This window comes from Syngnathus floridae, chromosome 17, assembly GCF_059516105.1.
Source record: "Syngnathus floridae isolate MCC-2025c chromosome 17, RoL_Sflo_1.0, whole genome shotgun sequence".
NCBI classification, from domain to species: domain Eukaryota; kingdom Metazoa; phylum Chordata; class Actinopteri; order Syngnathiformes; family Syngnathidae; genus Syngnathus; species Syngnathus floridae.
In genome coordinates this window covers 5655179-5670868 of record NC_142429.1, presented here as the reverse complement: position 1 = coordinate 5670868, position 15690 = coordinate 5655179, and the positions used below count along the sequence as shown (strand labels likewise).

General features: G+C 46.5%; 2 long non-coding RNA genes across 4 annotated transcripts in view; one reads left to right on the top strand and one right to left on the bottom strand.

Annotated features, from left to right (window-relative positions):
- LOC148383906 (uncharacterized) overlaps positions 1-15361 on the top strand; it is a 67578-nt gene extending 52217 nt beyond the window's left edge. The window contains exons 5-10 of one of the 3 annotated variants that reach the window (XR_015853461.1): positions 8971-9123; positions 12713-12811; positions 12906-12953; positions 13236-13291; positions 14899-15075; positions 15250-15361. This is a non-coding gene — a long non-coding RNA (uncharacterized LOC148383906). Of the gene's footprint in view, positions 1-8970; positions 12812-12905; positions 12954-13235; positions 13292-14898; positions 15076-15249 lie in introns of all 3 variants that reach the window. The other 2 variants (XR_015853462.1, XR_015853460.1) reach the window with 2 other exon arrangements.
- The window catches only part of LOC148383905 (uncharacterized), a 30661-nt gene continuing 29627 nt past the window's right edge, over positions 14657-15690 (bottom strand). Inside the window, exon 5 of the long non-coding RNA XR_015853458.1 lies at positions 14657-15439. This is a non-coding gene — a long non-coding RNA (uncharacterized LOC148383905). The remainder of the gene's footprint in view (positions 15440-15690) is intronic.

Genomic DNA, 15690 nt, shown 5'->3' with positions numbered 1-15690 from the left:
GATTCATGGGACCGCTGTGTGCGATCCCTGTGCGGCTGGAGACCAGATGTGCTCAGGACATCACAAGTCCTCCAAGTGTGCACAGTAGCACAGTCGTGCCTCCCCGAGGGCCTTCGACGGAGGCCCCCAGGTCCAGCAGCATACACACACTCTTTATGGCTACTTGTGAAATGAGCTAAACTATGCTAAGAAGAATTGCTTGGCAAAATTGACAAATTCTTTTTCCAAATGGAATTGCTGATCTGTATTGAATAGAAATCAAAACCACAAAGCTTCTCATTTTAAAAAAAAGGGTCAAAAGAGCATTGTTGCTAGGCAGAATTCATGCAGGACAATTTTTTATTTTGGCCCAATTAGAAATTGACACGTACGGATGATTATTCTCTGTGTGCTAGATATAAAATTCATTAATTATCCTCACAATAAATTTAAGTTCTGTAAATCAAACGTTTTGACGAAATAGGAGAATTATGACACTAAATGTGAATGTTTTGGCCCTCCTGGGTCTAAAATGAGCAAGGTGGTGTTGCTGTGGAGCAAAATCATGCATGTCTGTCACTAGGCAGAAGTGTCCTACAAAAATCTGTGCACGTTATGCAACGCTACAGGTGATACATGATGTATGGCGGCATGATGAGCGGGAGGAGGAGGAGCACGAGGCAACCCTGAGAACTTTTTTTTTCTTCCGACCCTCCCCTCCCTCTCTTTCCTCTCCATCTTTTCTTGGCGTAGCCGCGCCGCTCTCCAGGACGGCCGAGTGTTGCCCCCCTGCAGCTTAAGCCTCTGTCTCTTTTTGTCCGCCGGCACAACAGCCTGTGGCATTCCATGGCAGCAAATCTGCCTGTGCTGTCACATGGGAGAGATTAGCCAAACTAAGACCTCAATAGAATGCTCACTTTACTCGCCGCCGCGCCCCAAAACACCCTCGCGCACCCAATTTAACCGTTCCCTGTCTAGACAGGAGTGCAAAGCGATTATTATTGGCGTTATTAAGACTTATATGCCATGCTCTCTTTGAGCGGGGGTGGGGGGGGGGCATTGTCACATTCCCGATGGTGCACATGCGCTGCCACAGCAATGAGCCTCATTTCCCACTGACACTTCCTGGTTGGGGCATGGCCGGCCATCCCCTGCAAAGTGTCAGGAGTGGATTGCAAATAATCCCGGTTAATTGCGGGGGATACCTTCCAGACCCACCTGCAACAGTGTGATGTAGAGAGACCATGTAGAAAGAACAAAAACTGAGGGGGGGGCTACTTTTGTCCCCATCCCACACAATTTAAACACATTTTGTGATAGACTTTAAAAAAATGGCTTTAATGTCTGACCCTGAGAAAAACACACCAAAAAATCTGCTAAATAACAGGGCCGCGCTAGCTTAACAGCGCTACACTAAAACATTTTTTTTTTCATTATTTTAAGTAGCATGTGGTTCCTTGCGCCCCGGAGCTCCTCCGGTCCACCCCACGCAAACTATTCTGATGTGAAGATGTTCCAACGGGGACCTCGGATGAACCGGCAATACGGTTGCGATGAGCGAGACATCTGAGTGCATTTACACACAAAGACGCATATGGTTCATGTTTGGAGCACGTCTGACTTACAGATATCCTCCCCCTCCCCGCCGCCTCCAAACTCATCTACATATGTATTCATTGCCAAATGACAATTATTAGATTTAAAAGATTTATGACCTGGAGACAGGGGCTGACCATTTTAGGGCGCGACGCAGTTCCTGTAAAACTGGCTTTGAGGGTTGAGGCAGATTCTGTACGTTTCAAAGGTTAGCTAGATTATGCTAAGCTAACAAGGCTAGCGTTATGTGATTAATTTCCTTTCCTTGTCAGTTCACCTGTTTTGTATGAGACTTATGCAAGTAAAGAGAGGATGAAATTGGTCAAAAAGAATCAATAAATATGTGTGAGTTGATTGTTCAAACGTTGCCCCATTCCACACAGTACAGCGATGTCAGCATTTGGCCCAGGGAAAACACACATGGATGCTTCCTGGCACCGTAATTCCCGACTACCCTTCCCACTTTTCCAAGCAATCGCGCCTCTTCCGAGCCTCTCCTTGTCCTTCCCGTCGTCGCGCGCCAATATTAGCCTGTAAAAAGCGATTGATTGTTAAAGGCGGAAAAGCACAAAGAACAATCCGGTTGGCATTTTCCAGCTGTCCCATGTGGTAGCCCTTTTGGCTAATAGCTCCCAGAATTAGTATTCATGAAGCGGGCTCCTCTTTTTTTTTCCTCCGCTTGTTTGCTCGCCGCTGTGTTCTCACCATAAATTTGGCGTCTCCCGGACTGGCGAAAGGTTAAAGAACCTCTTGTTTTTTGAGGCCTGATTATGTGCTCATTCACCAAAAATTCGGAAGAAATGAAAAATTCTGATGATGATGACGATGGTAGTGAAGATGTGACTGAAAACTGGGAGAAGTCAAAGAATGTCACATCTGTTGCCTTTAGCGATGATGCAATAATAGTAATGAAATAAAAATGCGTGGCTTAGAAATTCCAAGAAGCAAGAGATTAAATGAATGTGGCCAGTGTCACTTTTCTGTCTTATTATTCAACCAAATTTGGTTTGAGGTATCTAAAAACAAGGACGACAATGGAGAAAATAGGAAGACTGCTGAAATGTCGCATAGCTGTTTACATGCTTTGCTGCTGCTGTTTTGGTTAGCAAAACTCTTCAAACGACTTGGCCGTTAACTCTTTAACACGGGTCCATGAATTGAGGTTGCATGGTTATGTAACAATCATGCAGGCTTTGCAATAAAATCCCACGTTTTAAAAGACTCGATTCGGTGCTGCTGTTTTGTTTAGCAACAGTGCTCAACACCGAATCGATCCAAACAATAGCACGGATGAACTGAGCTACTTCGAGTTCAAATGGGTTTAGCTCCAAATGGGAAAAAAAAGGGAGGAAGGTATTGATTTCTGTTTTTGTCCTAAGAGGATGACGTAGCCGCTCGCTAATGGCGGCAATTTCATATAATTTTATTTAATTGACTAGAAGTCAACGGTCATTTGTTTACTAGCTGAGGTCACATCGCCGTTACGCCAGAATGGGACCGGATTGGTCGGGTGGAGGTCTGGCTCGAACAATACGGCTCTTGTAGTGGTGAAGGTGTACCCACCTATTGTATCTGTGCATGTTTTTCCGCAATTGTGCCTTAAAAGTCTTCAAACGACTTCAAGCTGTCGCCGTAGCGGGGCCAAGGAACTTTCCGGCATCATTTTCTTTAATGCAGTACATCTGAGCTCTCATGCCAGGTATCGGCTTCCACTTTCTGCCTCCCCTCCAATGTGACACAATGCTTGGAAGCGCCGCTTGGACCGTGCGACGACAGTACGTACGCACGGCTTGTTCTTTTCCTTTATGGCTTCGGAGCCGAGTGTGATGACAAACCTCATCATGTGTTCTCTCTTGGGCATTAGAATGGGATTAGTGCGTGTATGAGATTACAGGAGTGCGCTCGCGGGGGAGTTCTGAAGGAGGATTACAGCTCTGAAGGTGCGGGACTCACTTTTTAATAGTCAAAAAATTCTTAAAATAACTTCAGTGATCTTCACAAAAATAGACACAAAAAATCCCCATTTAGAAAAGTGGACAATAATAATCTTTAAAAAAAAAAAAAAATCGGCCGAGGACTTTTAGCGTTTGAATGGCATGAGAGTCAAACGCCCAAATTTGGATACAATTTAGCACTCCCCAGAGTTCTGTCATGAGATACAAATCATCAAACTGGCAAATAAAGTGTAATTAAGTGTGCAATTTGATGACAACTCACTTCTTCCAAAATGAGATTGTGACTGTTTTTTTGTCACACTCATACTGCAAGTATGTGCGCATAAACAACCACAACTAATGATGACGTCTTGAGATGAGCACATGGTCACATTTTAGAGCGTGAAAAGGCTGCAAGAGTGACAAGTGTGACAGATCCAATTGTCACAGGCGACAGTTGCCTCTTTTCAGTGGGTCAAGAAAGAAAAGTGACATCTTACTTTCTTTCTTCATCCCTTTTCTCTTATTCATTGCTTTGCTTTCTTTCACAGTCTGGGTTAGGGATCCCATTTTGCCTTTTTTACATTTATTATTTTTTTCTTCAATTGAGAAGATGCTGACCTAGCAACACAAAGCAGAGTAAAATAAAATAAAACCTAAATCCAAAAACGGAGAAAAAAACTGAATTGTGTGTGATGTAATCAAATTCTGTGTTGTATGATTAATATTTATTTGTGGGGGCTTTGCGCCCCTAAAGTCCACACCCCACATCCGGCCCTGGTTAAGTTCTCGGTGGCTCTTTGGCTCACCGCGTGTCCCAACCAGCCGCATAGTATTGCAATTACGGCAACAAGACGTGACCGAGCCTCCCTCCCCTGGCGCGCGTCTCCCAGAATCTTCCCCCGAGGCGAGCGGAGATAGCATCGGATGCAGGCTCCAAAACATCCCCCCGCAAACAATGTCGCTAAATTGCTCCTGTTGCTCGCTTCCTGTGGAGTTCCACCGAGCGAACGTCACCTTTTTGCTCACAACGACATTGTGACTTTAAGACAGGCGTACTTTAGGACGACTTCCTATCTGTTGACTGCACTTTGACTCATCTGCAAGGACGTCATTTTGTGTGTGTGTGTGTGTGTGTGTGTGTGGTAGTCGTTGAACTCATCAGATTTTTTTTTTTTGCGAGAGGTCCTCTGACAGGTGTCATCAAAGTATATGAGTAAGTCTATCTGCGAAGCGCTTATTAAAGAAAACATTCATCCGTCGCCATGGCGACGGCAGCGCTCCGCTGACAGGCCCGTGTCAGACTTGCGTTTCCGCCACCCCTGTGTGAAGGGAGCGCTGCATGGCTACAAACACGCCGACGTTTGTTTTCGTCAAAAGCGCCAAAGCTTCCCTTGACAAGGTCCAAAACTTGTCCCACCACTTTGATAAAAGGCTGCGGAGATTTCGGCCTCGAGAGCATTTAATTCGGCCCGGCATGCAACAATGATTGTACTGTTAGCATTTCTGCCTGTAGGGAACATCCATGAATTTTTGTCAGGGCGAGGCCTTTGTCACTTGAGACCTTTGATCCAACTCTGATTTTGCCCCCTCAGCCTTTTCCACTTTTCCATGATCTGAACCGTCAACTTCAGTGACTCACAACGCAAAGGGACTGATTAGTGTCGTCCAGGCCTTGTAAAAAAACCATCTCGACGTGAAGTAGAGACGAGCGAACCCAAATGAAAGGAGCAACTTGGTCACCTTTGACACGCACTCGGGCTTTAATGTGGATGTGTCTTGGGCTCTTCAAGGGGACGGATGTCATAAATCGTCGGCGGATACGTTTCCACATGAAATGAGGGATTAGAGGGCTCGTACGACAGCGGGGGCTGGGACGTGGCCGTGCCCTCCTACCGTTTTTGTACTCGCGTGCGTCCCGAGAGGCTCTCTCCTTCTTGAGGTGGTAGGCTTCTAAAAATGTTTTGCACTTCAGTCATTTCCCGGAGCTCACTACTGGTTGGACCAGAAGCGAAACATGTCCATGGTATTCGATCGACAAGTTCCCTTCCTACGTGATGTCATTCAAATTTGTCAGAACGTGCCTTTACAGCATATACATTATGCTACAAGTAACTTTTGAAGGATGACTTCAAAAGTTATTTTTTTTAATGACCTCAACATTAGCAATTTGTATTTTTGTGAGCGAAAACAATTCAACACGATATGATGAGTTAATTGATGCTATCAGTTGACAGACGTCTTCTTTAACACGCCTCAGCGAGCAAACATTACTAGAAACTGACGCGGCCGCAAATGTTAAGCGCTTTGAGTGCCGTTCAATTTTGCATTCCGATGACGGATTCACAATGAGCTAATCACATGCGCACACAAAAGAAAACAAAGTAAACACAATTGTCTTCCCGCAATTGCACAAAAAACGAGTATCGACTCTTGCGTCAAATTGATCGCTGCCAGTTACGGAAATAAGATTCCAGATTGCAAATCTCTTCCGTATATACGTATGTGCAAAGGGTGTACAGAAAAATAGGCGTAGCTTGTGTTTACTGAACAAGACCGATATTAGTATTAGTATCGGAGTATTAGTATCAGCGTATTTTTTTGTTTTGTAATTGTGGGAAATGTGCACCATGCAAATTAGTGTGTGCATCCCATAATAGGTTTCGCCTTCCCGTGAACTGCGCCGCGGCCCCGACGAGAGGGAGGGCCCCGGTGGCGACGGGACAGGTAACGCTGCAGCCGGATGGACGGACGGACAAGGGCCTTGTTGTCTAAGTGGGAAACATGAGCCCGTTTGAAGCAGGAAGTCCTGTGCTGTAGAATACATGAGCGAAGCCTGGGAAGCTTGAGTGGCATCTCAAAACAATGCTGGCACCTTTTTGTCTGCACAAAGTTCGATGAGTGCCTTCATGGTAGAGTAATTCTCAGCAAGAAGAAAAGGCAGAGGAACGCTCTTTGACCGAATGACTCTGGCAAAATGTCAACTAAAAGAATCTTCCATCCGATGTAGAAGTAAATGCGATCTATACCCTTTTATTTGATATCAACATAGCGTTTGTATTTTGATGCTATTTTTAGTTTTTCCATTGGGAAACAGTAAATCCACCAAATGTGCGTGAAACGCCGCCTCACGGATCTCTCCTCTGCCTCTCGATATAGCACCGCTCCGAGTAGCTGACACCACGCCAACATCGTTAAGATTTACGCGGCGTAGCGAAAAAAAAAAGACAATCTGACGTGCAGCAATGAGGATCTGGAGAGATTGGACGATGAGTAATATACGGCGGTGATATGGATACCACATGTGCTCCTTTCCCCGCATCGATGATGAGGTGCTAGGAAAAAAAAAAAGTCTGATGGAGAAGGAGAGACGCGAGAAAGCCGATGCGAGCGATCGGAAGGCAGTTCCCATGGCGGCTGCCAAGCGCCGGGCCGGTCGGGGGCACGCAGGGGATGACCTCACCCGCTCTGCGGCCGGGGCGACGAAGCTGCTCGGCAACCTCATTGCATCAGCCCCTCCACTTTTGTGGTTTTGTTTGGGACGCCTCAAGAAAGCCCAAATGGAGCACAGAACAGGGAGGCGGGCAGGCAGCTCGCCTAGCAAAAAAAAAAAAAAAAAACAGCTGGAGACGACAGCCAAATGCTTGCGGTCGTCTAGTCGGGTCAACCCTGGTCAGGGAGGGAACACCCCCCTTCCCCCGCCCCCCAGCTCACCATCCATCCAGGCGGCCTCTGTAATGACGCTGTCACAGCCTGGGAATCCCGCTAGTCTCATCCTAGTCTGTCCAGAGGCTGAGACCACAACAGGGATTACAGACTGCGGTTAGCCAATCTGCGGACAGCGCTAAAGCGACAGCAAGCCACATCGTCGCCATCGGGAATGGGCAACTTCGGAGGGGACCACATTTTCTGTTTGTACTTTTCAGATCAGTCTTGGACTGACAACTTAGTAAAGATTCATCATGGTCGTCTTACATAAACCGAACAAAGACTTTTTAGGTTTAGCATTAGCAATAGCTCGCCCTTCCCTTCGGTTGTCATTGTTTTTCAAGAATGTTGTAAAGTAAGTAGACTCAGAACATCTGCGTACAAACGCCCGTCTTCTGGTTTCGGGCCATCCGTCTTCTGAAGCTGATCATTTGTAACTTGCACACGGGCTGATGTATGTAAGCGCATTCCTACTATACGTGCGGTATTGATGTCTTGGAAGAGAAATGCACACGGGAACACGGAGTTGTCGTGTTTGGAGAATGTTGATAAATGTCTTGCAATCTGTCACGCTCATGTTCTTACACTCTTGGCAAGTTTTGATTGCGGCGCTCCAGAGGCATCCCGCAGAGTTTTGGCCACAAATAGGGGTACGGGGAGAATCCATTTCGGTCCCTCAAGAACTCATATACGGTTCTGTACATGATTATGTTTTTCCAGGGCCAAAAGCTGCTTGCGAGATACCACAAAATTTCAAAATAAGACTCCATTTATTTCCTACTATTATAATCAGCCCAAACACTAACCCAACCCGAGCCCAAACCTAAAACCTGCTTCAAACACGTCCTCCCATGTGTAATCGAAATGTACTATCTCCACTTCTATCAAACACTGTTGTTCTCGGTCTTACGGGCCGAGATTGTTTGCTTATGCTAAGTCTTCTGTTTGAGCTGGGAACAAAAGGCATTGCACAACGCTCACAGCCAGCCAGCCAGGCAGAAAATACAAGATTAACATGACGAAGGGATGCGGGAGCTGAAAGGAAATGTGCTCTTACCGACGGAGATTTATTTAACGTTTCTTGTAAAGCCGGTTTCTGCTCAAACGGCGTCGAGGTTAAACATTTGCTCGTGCCTCGTGAATCACCCCCAACATACGTTTCGGTATCATCCTGTTTAATTAACCTCAAATAAAGTTGATGTGGTGGGTCCTGGACTGCTCTGAAGTGACATTTAAGGAGCTGCAGGTTTCCAAGCATACTCCTACTCACTTCCTTGCTCTTATTTCCCCAACTGCTGGGAAATGGCATCTGAACTTAGCCCGCATGGCCTTTTTTTTCTAGAGTGGCTCATTCCGAATTTCCCATATCGTTCGGCACCGCTACGTTCCTCATATGGATACGCCATCCCCGTTCCATATCCGTCCCACTCCCACGTTCCATCTTATTCTCAACTTGCCACCTTATAGGGCGCCACTGGCATGCTGGTGACATCATTGTTTCCACAGCGACTACCCTAAAATCCCAGCCAGTGGTGTCGTTATCTCTCTCGGACGGCTGATTTCCAGCCACTCCTGTCTTAAACATTCCCCAGAAGCGTATGCATATACGACATTCCTTCTCGCTACATATTGTTGAATAAATCCTTGTTTTATATCTTGCCGGGTCAATCGCGGGCCACCTGATGTCATCCGATTCCCAAGGCTGATTTTTTTTTTTGGTTGTTGACGCTTTTTGTTGTTGTGTCTCTATCAGCAGCTACCCTCGGCGGCTCCTTCAACCCGCACGCCGACGAGATTCTTGTCAGCACTCACTATGCATGACATCATGAACGGGTAAGCAGCTCGCTCGTTTGGTACTTGAGAAGACGCACGTCGACAAACGGAAGCTGCCAGTCACCATCACGAGGTAGTCCTCTCACGTTTCACTCTTTCTAATCTGTTGTCATGATGTCAACGAGTGAATGACGAGTGAGTGAACACTTGCATAACTAGCAAGGAATCTCAACTATAACCTGAATTTTAAAAACAGGTCTTGTCACTTGTCTGTCACTGGGACCAAAACCCAATGAATCGAAACAGTTTGGAAAGAACAGACCGAGGTGTGTCTCCCTTGCAGGTGCAGGCCACATCAGAAAGCCTCCCCACAGTTTCCCGGTGTGCGAGTGGGTGGTAGGGGTGGAAGTGCAATGGAGATAATCCTCGGCTTAAGTCCTGTGCACGTTGGCCAGATCAGTGAGCGAAGGGCGCTGGGTGGGTTGAATGTGCTGTGCTACCCTGTGGCAGTCACCCGGCCGGGAGCCGTCCACCTGACCACCAGCCCGCAGAAGTTCCGTTTGCTAAATCCATCCGAACAGATCTGCCGTGTCCTGAACTCAACCTACCGTTCATTAGCGATAGCATTAGCTCCAATGAATCGAATTTTGCTTCTTCATAACAAATGAACAGCACACCGATGGCATAATCGTACTGTACCGTCATCAGTCCTGTGCCCCTCCCTTTTGGGTCATCGGGTTAACGTCTTCAAGATGGCTTCGGCAGTGGGGAGAGATAAAGATGATTGGTTGACCCGCAGGTCAGAAGGTTCGGCGACCCGGGCCCGGCCCCGTTTGAGTCGGAGACCCCGAGGAGAGAACCTTACAACCTACACGTTGGCCTGCGTGCGGGTGGGAGCACCAGCTGTGAGGACTAAGATGAGGAGGAGGAAGAAGGGGCTCGCTCAGCTGACAGGATGTGCATCATTCCCCGGATACTTTTCACTCCTCTTCATTTGGCGCTGCACATTCCCAACCTCCTCGTGTTAATGCCGCCCTTTAACCACGACAAGCTCTGGATGAGACCTTGCGGTATCGTAGTTAATGATCCAATCGCTCAGCCGCAAAACGGTCATAAAGCCGGTCGCTCGCCAAACTCGGCGTAACCCCACCCGCCATCTTCATCGTGACAGTGGGAAGCCGCAGCGTTTCCGCCGCTGAGTTTTCGATCTCAGTGCGAAGGTTGAATTCCTTTGGGAGTTGCTATGACAGTTTCAAAACGTGGACCACCGTGACGGTTGCACCTCTCTCGCTGCCCGCGGCCTTTAAATGAAGCCAAATGTGAGACGATCGTATCGAAAATAGCAGGAGACAGCTCAGCGCTGCAAAGGGAAAACAAAACTCTTTTTCCCACAGATCCGCAACCGCAATTTCTAATTGTTGGGGAAGACGAGCGAAAGCTTCTTTCTCACGGCGGCAAATAACACGAAAATCAGCTGTATTACTTCTAATTAGCGCTTTTACCGACGTGAGAGATCGGTGTTCAATTACAGTTACCAGCAAAAAGCAGTCGGTGGGATATTTTACCAATCTGCCTTCTCAGGAGAATTCCATCACGTGTGAAATCGAAGCGTACCGCCCGAGCTCACGCAAACGAGCTCCCGAGCAGTTCCCAGGGTGAGAACAATAATCAGTTGAGTCCTTGAATGCAGCATTGAGAGCACTTGAAGGTCAACTGCTCTTGCTTATTCAGCAAAATAACGGTCTAACTTTGACCCCGATGGGTCCCGGAAATATCGAGCTGACAGCGCTCCTCATAACCCAAAAAGACCAGACTGGGCTTTTCCCCGCTTCCTTCCAAATCAAATGATTTGTGTTTGTTTCAGGAAGTCTCGAGAAATAAACTTGAGTGTGTTGTTTCAGCAAATGGATTTGCTGAGTCGCATCCAGATGCGGTTCAAAAGTCTTTTTATTGTTTGAGTGTCATATCATACTCTTCTGAAGCCACTCGAAGACATTCGGAATTACTGGCGAGGATCCACACACATTCTGGCCTTCTCCGATAAGATCGGACTTTGCAGGCAAAATTTCAAGTTGGACAAAGCGTCCTTTGAAAAACAAAAATACGAAAGATTGGGAGGGGCAAAAATAATCCCCAATTTTGGATTTAGTTTGATCATCTGCAATTTCCTGATAAGGATCGAGAGTCTCATTTGGATTCCTCCGGTTTCTGGGAATCTCAATTACAAGTCATTGGATACAAAATCCCAAACGATTATAATTAGCATCTTATGCTAATGTTTAGTGATAATGTTTAGTCTTGCTAAAATGACCACAATTACATAGCTGGAAATGAGATGTGGCCTTTCTATCTCAATGGCGGTTACTTTTTTTGTTCTTCCCACGTCACGTCTGAGGCTGCGTTTTTTGTGTTATTTTTAGCGTGTGTTTTGCGCAGCCGACAGCTCGACACCCTCGGTCTAAATTCATCAGAGGCGTAATGAGACGTCTCTGAAGGTAAACTCCCCAGACAGCGGAAGAAGAAGCGCCTGCTTGCCCGACCTCGCTTTCACCCCTAGACAAAAAAAAAAAAAAAAAGACAACACAGTGAAGGGAGGAAAAAAATATACCTTTAAAAGTTTTACAAGCCATCGTTTGAATGTAAGCCTTCCTCGTCGCCAGCTGCTAAAGGTCACGCCGTTAAAAAGGAGTTTGGAATATCTTTTGATTTTTCAAGCGCTGAAAATAATAATAGTAAAAAACGAGCCCGTAATTCCTGGCTAGCGTTTGGACAGATTTGCTTTGTCGGCAGCAATACAAAGCTGGCCGAGTGACGTCGGCGGTGTTTGAGGTGGCGTCTCAGCTGGAATTCGGAATCCAGTAGTGAAACGGCCTGTCAGGCTGATGATGTACGGCGAGAGGGGGCGGAGTTTCAGCCACCCACTGTGGGCCTTTTTCCCTCACACATGCACAGCTTACTGTAAAGAAGCTATTAGGCAGCCTTATACTCCAAAAAGTTGCACGGTCCCCACATTTTGTACTCCACAGTCTCCACTTTGCTGTCTCTTCCCTCAGTCTCCTCTTGGATAAATGCTGCCACAGTAGAAATATGAATATAAATTCAAATGAGTGTGTCAAAGTCAAGCTCATGTGCACTTCAATGCACGTGCCCCTCCCCACCTTTCCGTTTTGTCATGATGTCTATCTTTAGACGGCAAATCCCGCCCCTGCTCCCCCCCCCCCACTTGTTATCTTGCCCTCCCCCAAACTCTCCCACACCCCCTTGCCCCATCCCCACGCCTTGACACTGCCTCTCTGCATTGATGCCCATAATTACCGCTGAATGGATCCGCACATTTCCCATGGATGTCACTGGAGCCTTTGGCCTGCTCTGTCGACCCCCCCACCCCACACTCACCCCCAACACCATCATCGACGTCCCCCCCCCCCACCCTTCTCAATGGGGATTAAGAGCGGGATGGAGAGGGTGAGAGAGGCCGCTTGCCCAGATGGAAGGATGCTTTGCTATGCAGGTCGTATACAGTATGACGAGCAAAGAGGGTGCCCTTAGTCTCCTCTTGAGTAAAAGGTTTTTCCACGAGATGGGACTGTTATTGTCCTCCATTTTTCTTGTTCAGTACTTGGTCTTGTTCCATAGCTGTGCACTTCACTAAAGTCACCTTCATTAAAATTTGTCACCTTGATTTTTTGTGACTTAGTCCAACTGTTTGTTCCGTTTGACAGGACGGAGCACCCTAGTAAAGAACCCATGCGAGTTAGAAGCCCCAGTCCCCACCTCCTGCAACAAAAGAAGGCCTTTTTTTTTTCAATTAAAACTATAAGGTAAGTCCATCACACACAAGAGTGAAATTCCATCACCTCTGCCGACTGTGGAAACTATAGCGGAAAAATGGTAAAAGTTGTTGATTCCCACCAGAAGCGAGTGGACGGACGTCACGGTCAGCAGGAGCCTCGCCCGCCAGAGGTAACCGATACCCATTACCCGAAAAAGTCTTCTCCCACAGGGCCCAAAGGAACGGCTAACACCGTTAATCACATCACGCCGAAGCCACAGAAAAGTGGCGCTTTGATTCGGATACTCGGATAAAGAGAAAAAGCGTGTGGGAAAAAAAAAAACGGGTTTTGTCCGCTCGGGAGGACGAACGCGCATGTCGTGCTCAGTTGGGTAATATATGCATAAGCTCAACATGACAGCTGGATCTCCTCCAGGAGAACGTGCGGTTAACTGTGTCATTTTTCCCTTCAGATGCGGCTCGGCTTTTTGGGAAGTTGCTTGGAGGAGGACCGTTTGCAAGCGATGAGGTTTGGCTCCCAGCACGCTTCCAATTATCCCCATTAACGGCGTTTCCAAGTCCATGTTGACGTTTGTGTGAAAGTACTGCTGCCCAACATGACTTTTAAAGGCTTATTAGTCCAGGTCGTGGCTTAACATCAAATTAAACAGTTACAATTTTGAATGCTGGTAGAATAACTGAGTCGTTTTGGGTGGGCGGTCAGGACGAGCCAGCACAGTGTTATCGTTTGATCAAGCTAATGTTACTCATGGGACTACGTAGTTATCGGAAGTCCCATTATGACATTATAAAGCAATAGTATTCAATTGCCGGCTGTAAATCATTAACATTTGTTGAGCTAATGTAGCTGCGTTCATCTTTTTAATCTTGTTAGCTAGCATCGGCGCTAATTATGTCGTTAGCGTGCACGTGGTTGGATTGCTTATTGTTTGTTTTAATTTCAGGGTGAAAAGTGCTTTACTTCTCCGTCAATAATATTTGTTTACTGACTATTTATTTACTTACTTTGTTACTTTTGCCACTAACAACACGAAAAAAAGAATCTTTTTTACTGTCATTTTCAAAGTGTAAGCTGAGAGCTTTTTGATGCAACATTTGTTGGGCAGAAAGTTCCGGCATGGGTGACATTGCGCTTTGCCCACCCCTCCATTTGGTCTCACTCTATCATGTCCCATGATTGTTTACTCGGCGCACAAAAGGCATGGCCGCCTGAGCTCATTATGAGATCGGCAGCTCTAATATACTGCCAAGTGCTGCCCCATTTCCTGGGCCTGTTGTCTTGGCAACGCAGCTTCCAAGAGAGGTGGTGGGAGGAGGAGGGGGGGTGGACTTCTGGTCGGAACCCAGTGGTTGGGACTTTTTGAAGAGTTTGGGGAGGGCGGGTCGCATGATGTCATCCCATGGCACGGAGGGGGGCCAATCAAAGCCTGAGAAAATGATGTCACCTTTTGTTGAGCCGCTCCATTGAGGACTAAAGAAGTGCAGTGAATTGAGAGGTCATCTTTCCCCTCCCGTGTGTGAGGAGGGGTATGTGGGGGGAAGTGCATTGTGGTCATGCTAATGTTTTGGGGGGCCATAAAGATGTCATGTGGCTCAACTTCCAAAACATCAAGCCTTCACCCCCCCTCTTTTTTTTTATTCTCACATGCCGATGACCTCGTCCCTGGCAAATGTGATTGCTAGTATGAGCCATGTGACATTTTGGATGACTTGTCACAAGACTGATGAGTTCTGAAGTAAACCAAACAATAAGAAACTTCTTTTTGAGGGATAATCAGTGCCTTAGCAACTGCGCCGTTCAAATGTCACTCGGCGATTTCTATGTCAATTCGATTCGAAACCGATTCACTCCAATTGAGAGATCACAAAGATATATCAAAAAATTCAACAAAATTTATTATATAATGATACTTTCCAATTTCGCTAAGATCATGATACAATACACCAATTATTTCATGGATGACTCCAATTACAATCTAATTGACTCCACTTACAAACTGTTTGACAATGACACACCGCTGCAGTGACAAAACATATTGATTCCATTTTCCCCAAAAATATTTCAAAAAGCTAAGCAAAGGCTTGTGATTTTTTTTGTTTCTTTCTTTTTTGCAGGGTTCTCCATCACCCGGCCTTGACCAGTCACCGCGGTCTAAATACTGGCTCGGATCTCCGTAGGAGAATGAAAATAACGTCTGATTATTTTCCTTTGGCCGTTCCAGCGCTTGTTGATGTATACCGGATAACGCCCGCCATGGATGTGACATCGGCAGAGTTGCAGCGAGAGCGCGAGTATGAAAAGCAGATGTCCGTACGGGAAAATATTAATCCGGGCTCAGTGTAGAATAAGTCAAACAATATGTCCGTCCGTCGCGGTCAGCGCTGGTAAACTCGCGGCGCATTCACCGTCTTGGCTTCCCTTTTTTTTCATCTTGACTGATCTCTTTCATAAATTCTCCGAAACAGAAACCTCCCCGCCGTCCCGCTGCGTCTACGTCAAAGCTTCTCCCGGTCCAAGAAGCCGAAGCTGGATCTTGAGGGCGACGTTGTCAGTGATGGAGCGCATGCTTGTCGGACGGCTCGCCCGCCAGGAGAAAACATCTGCTCATGGCCGCACGAGTCCTGGCAGTGTCCAAACTGGGATTTACTCTTGATCCTAGAAACATAACGCAGAAACTAATGATTGAGCAAGTCCAAAAAATGAGCACACCAATCAAAAGTGGATTGCATGAAAAGATGAACAAATATCCCAAAACGAGCAAAGGCAGAACAGATCTTGTGTGAGTCTTCCAACAAACTAAAAACCGCCATCCAAGTCCAGACTCATGATTAAGATATGATTGCTGATGCTTTTGAATCTTAGTCTTCTAATTGAAGATTGTGTCCTTCAGAAAAAATCTAATTGTA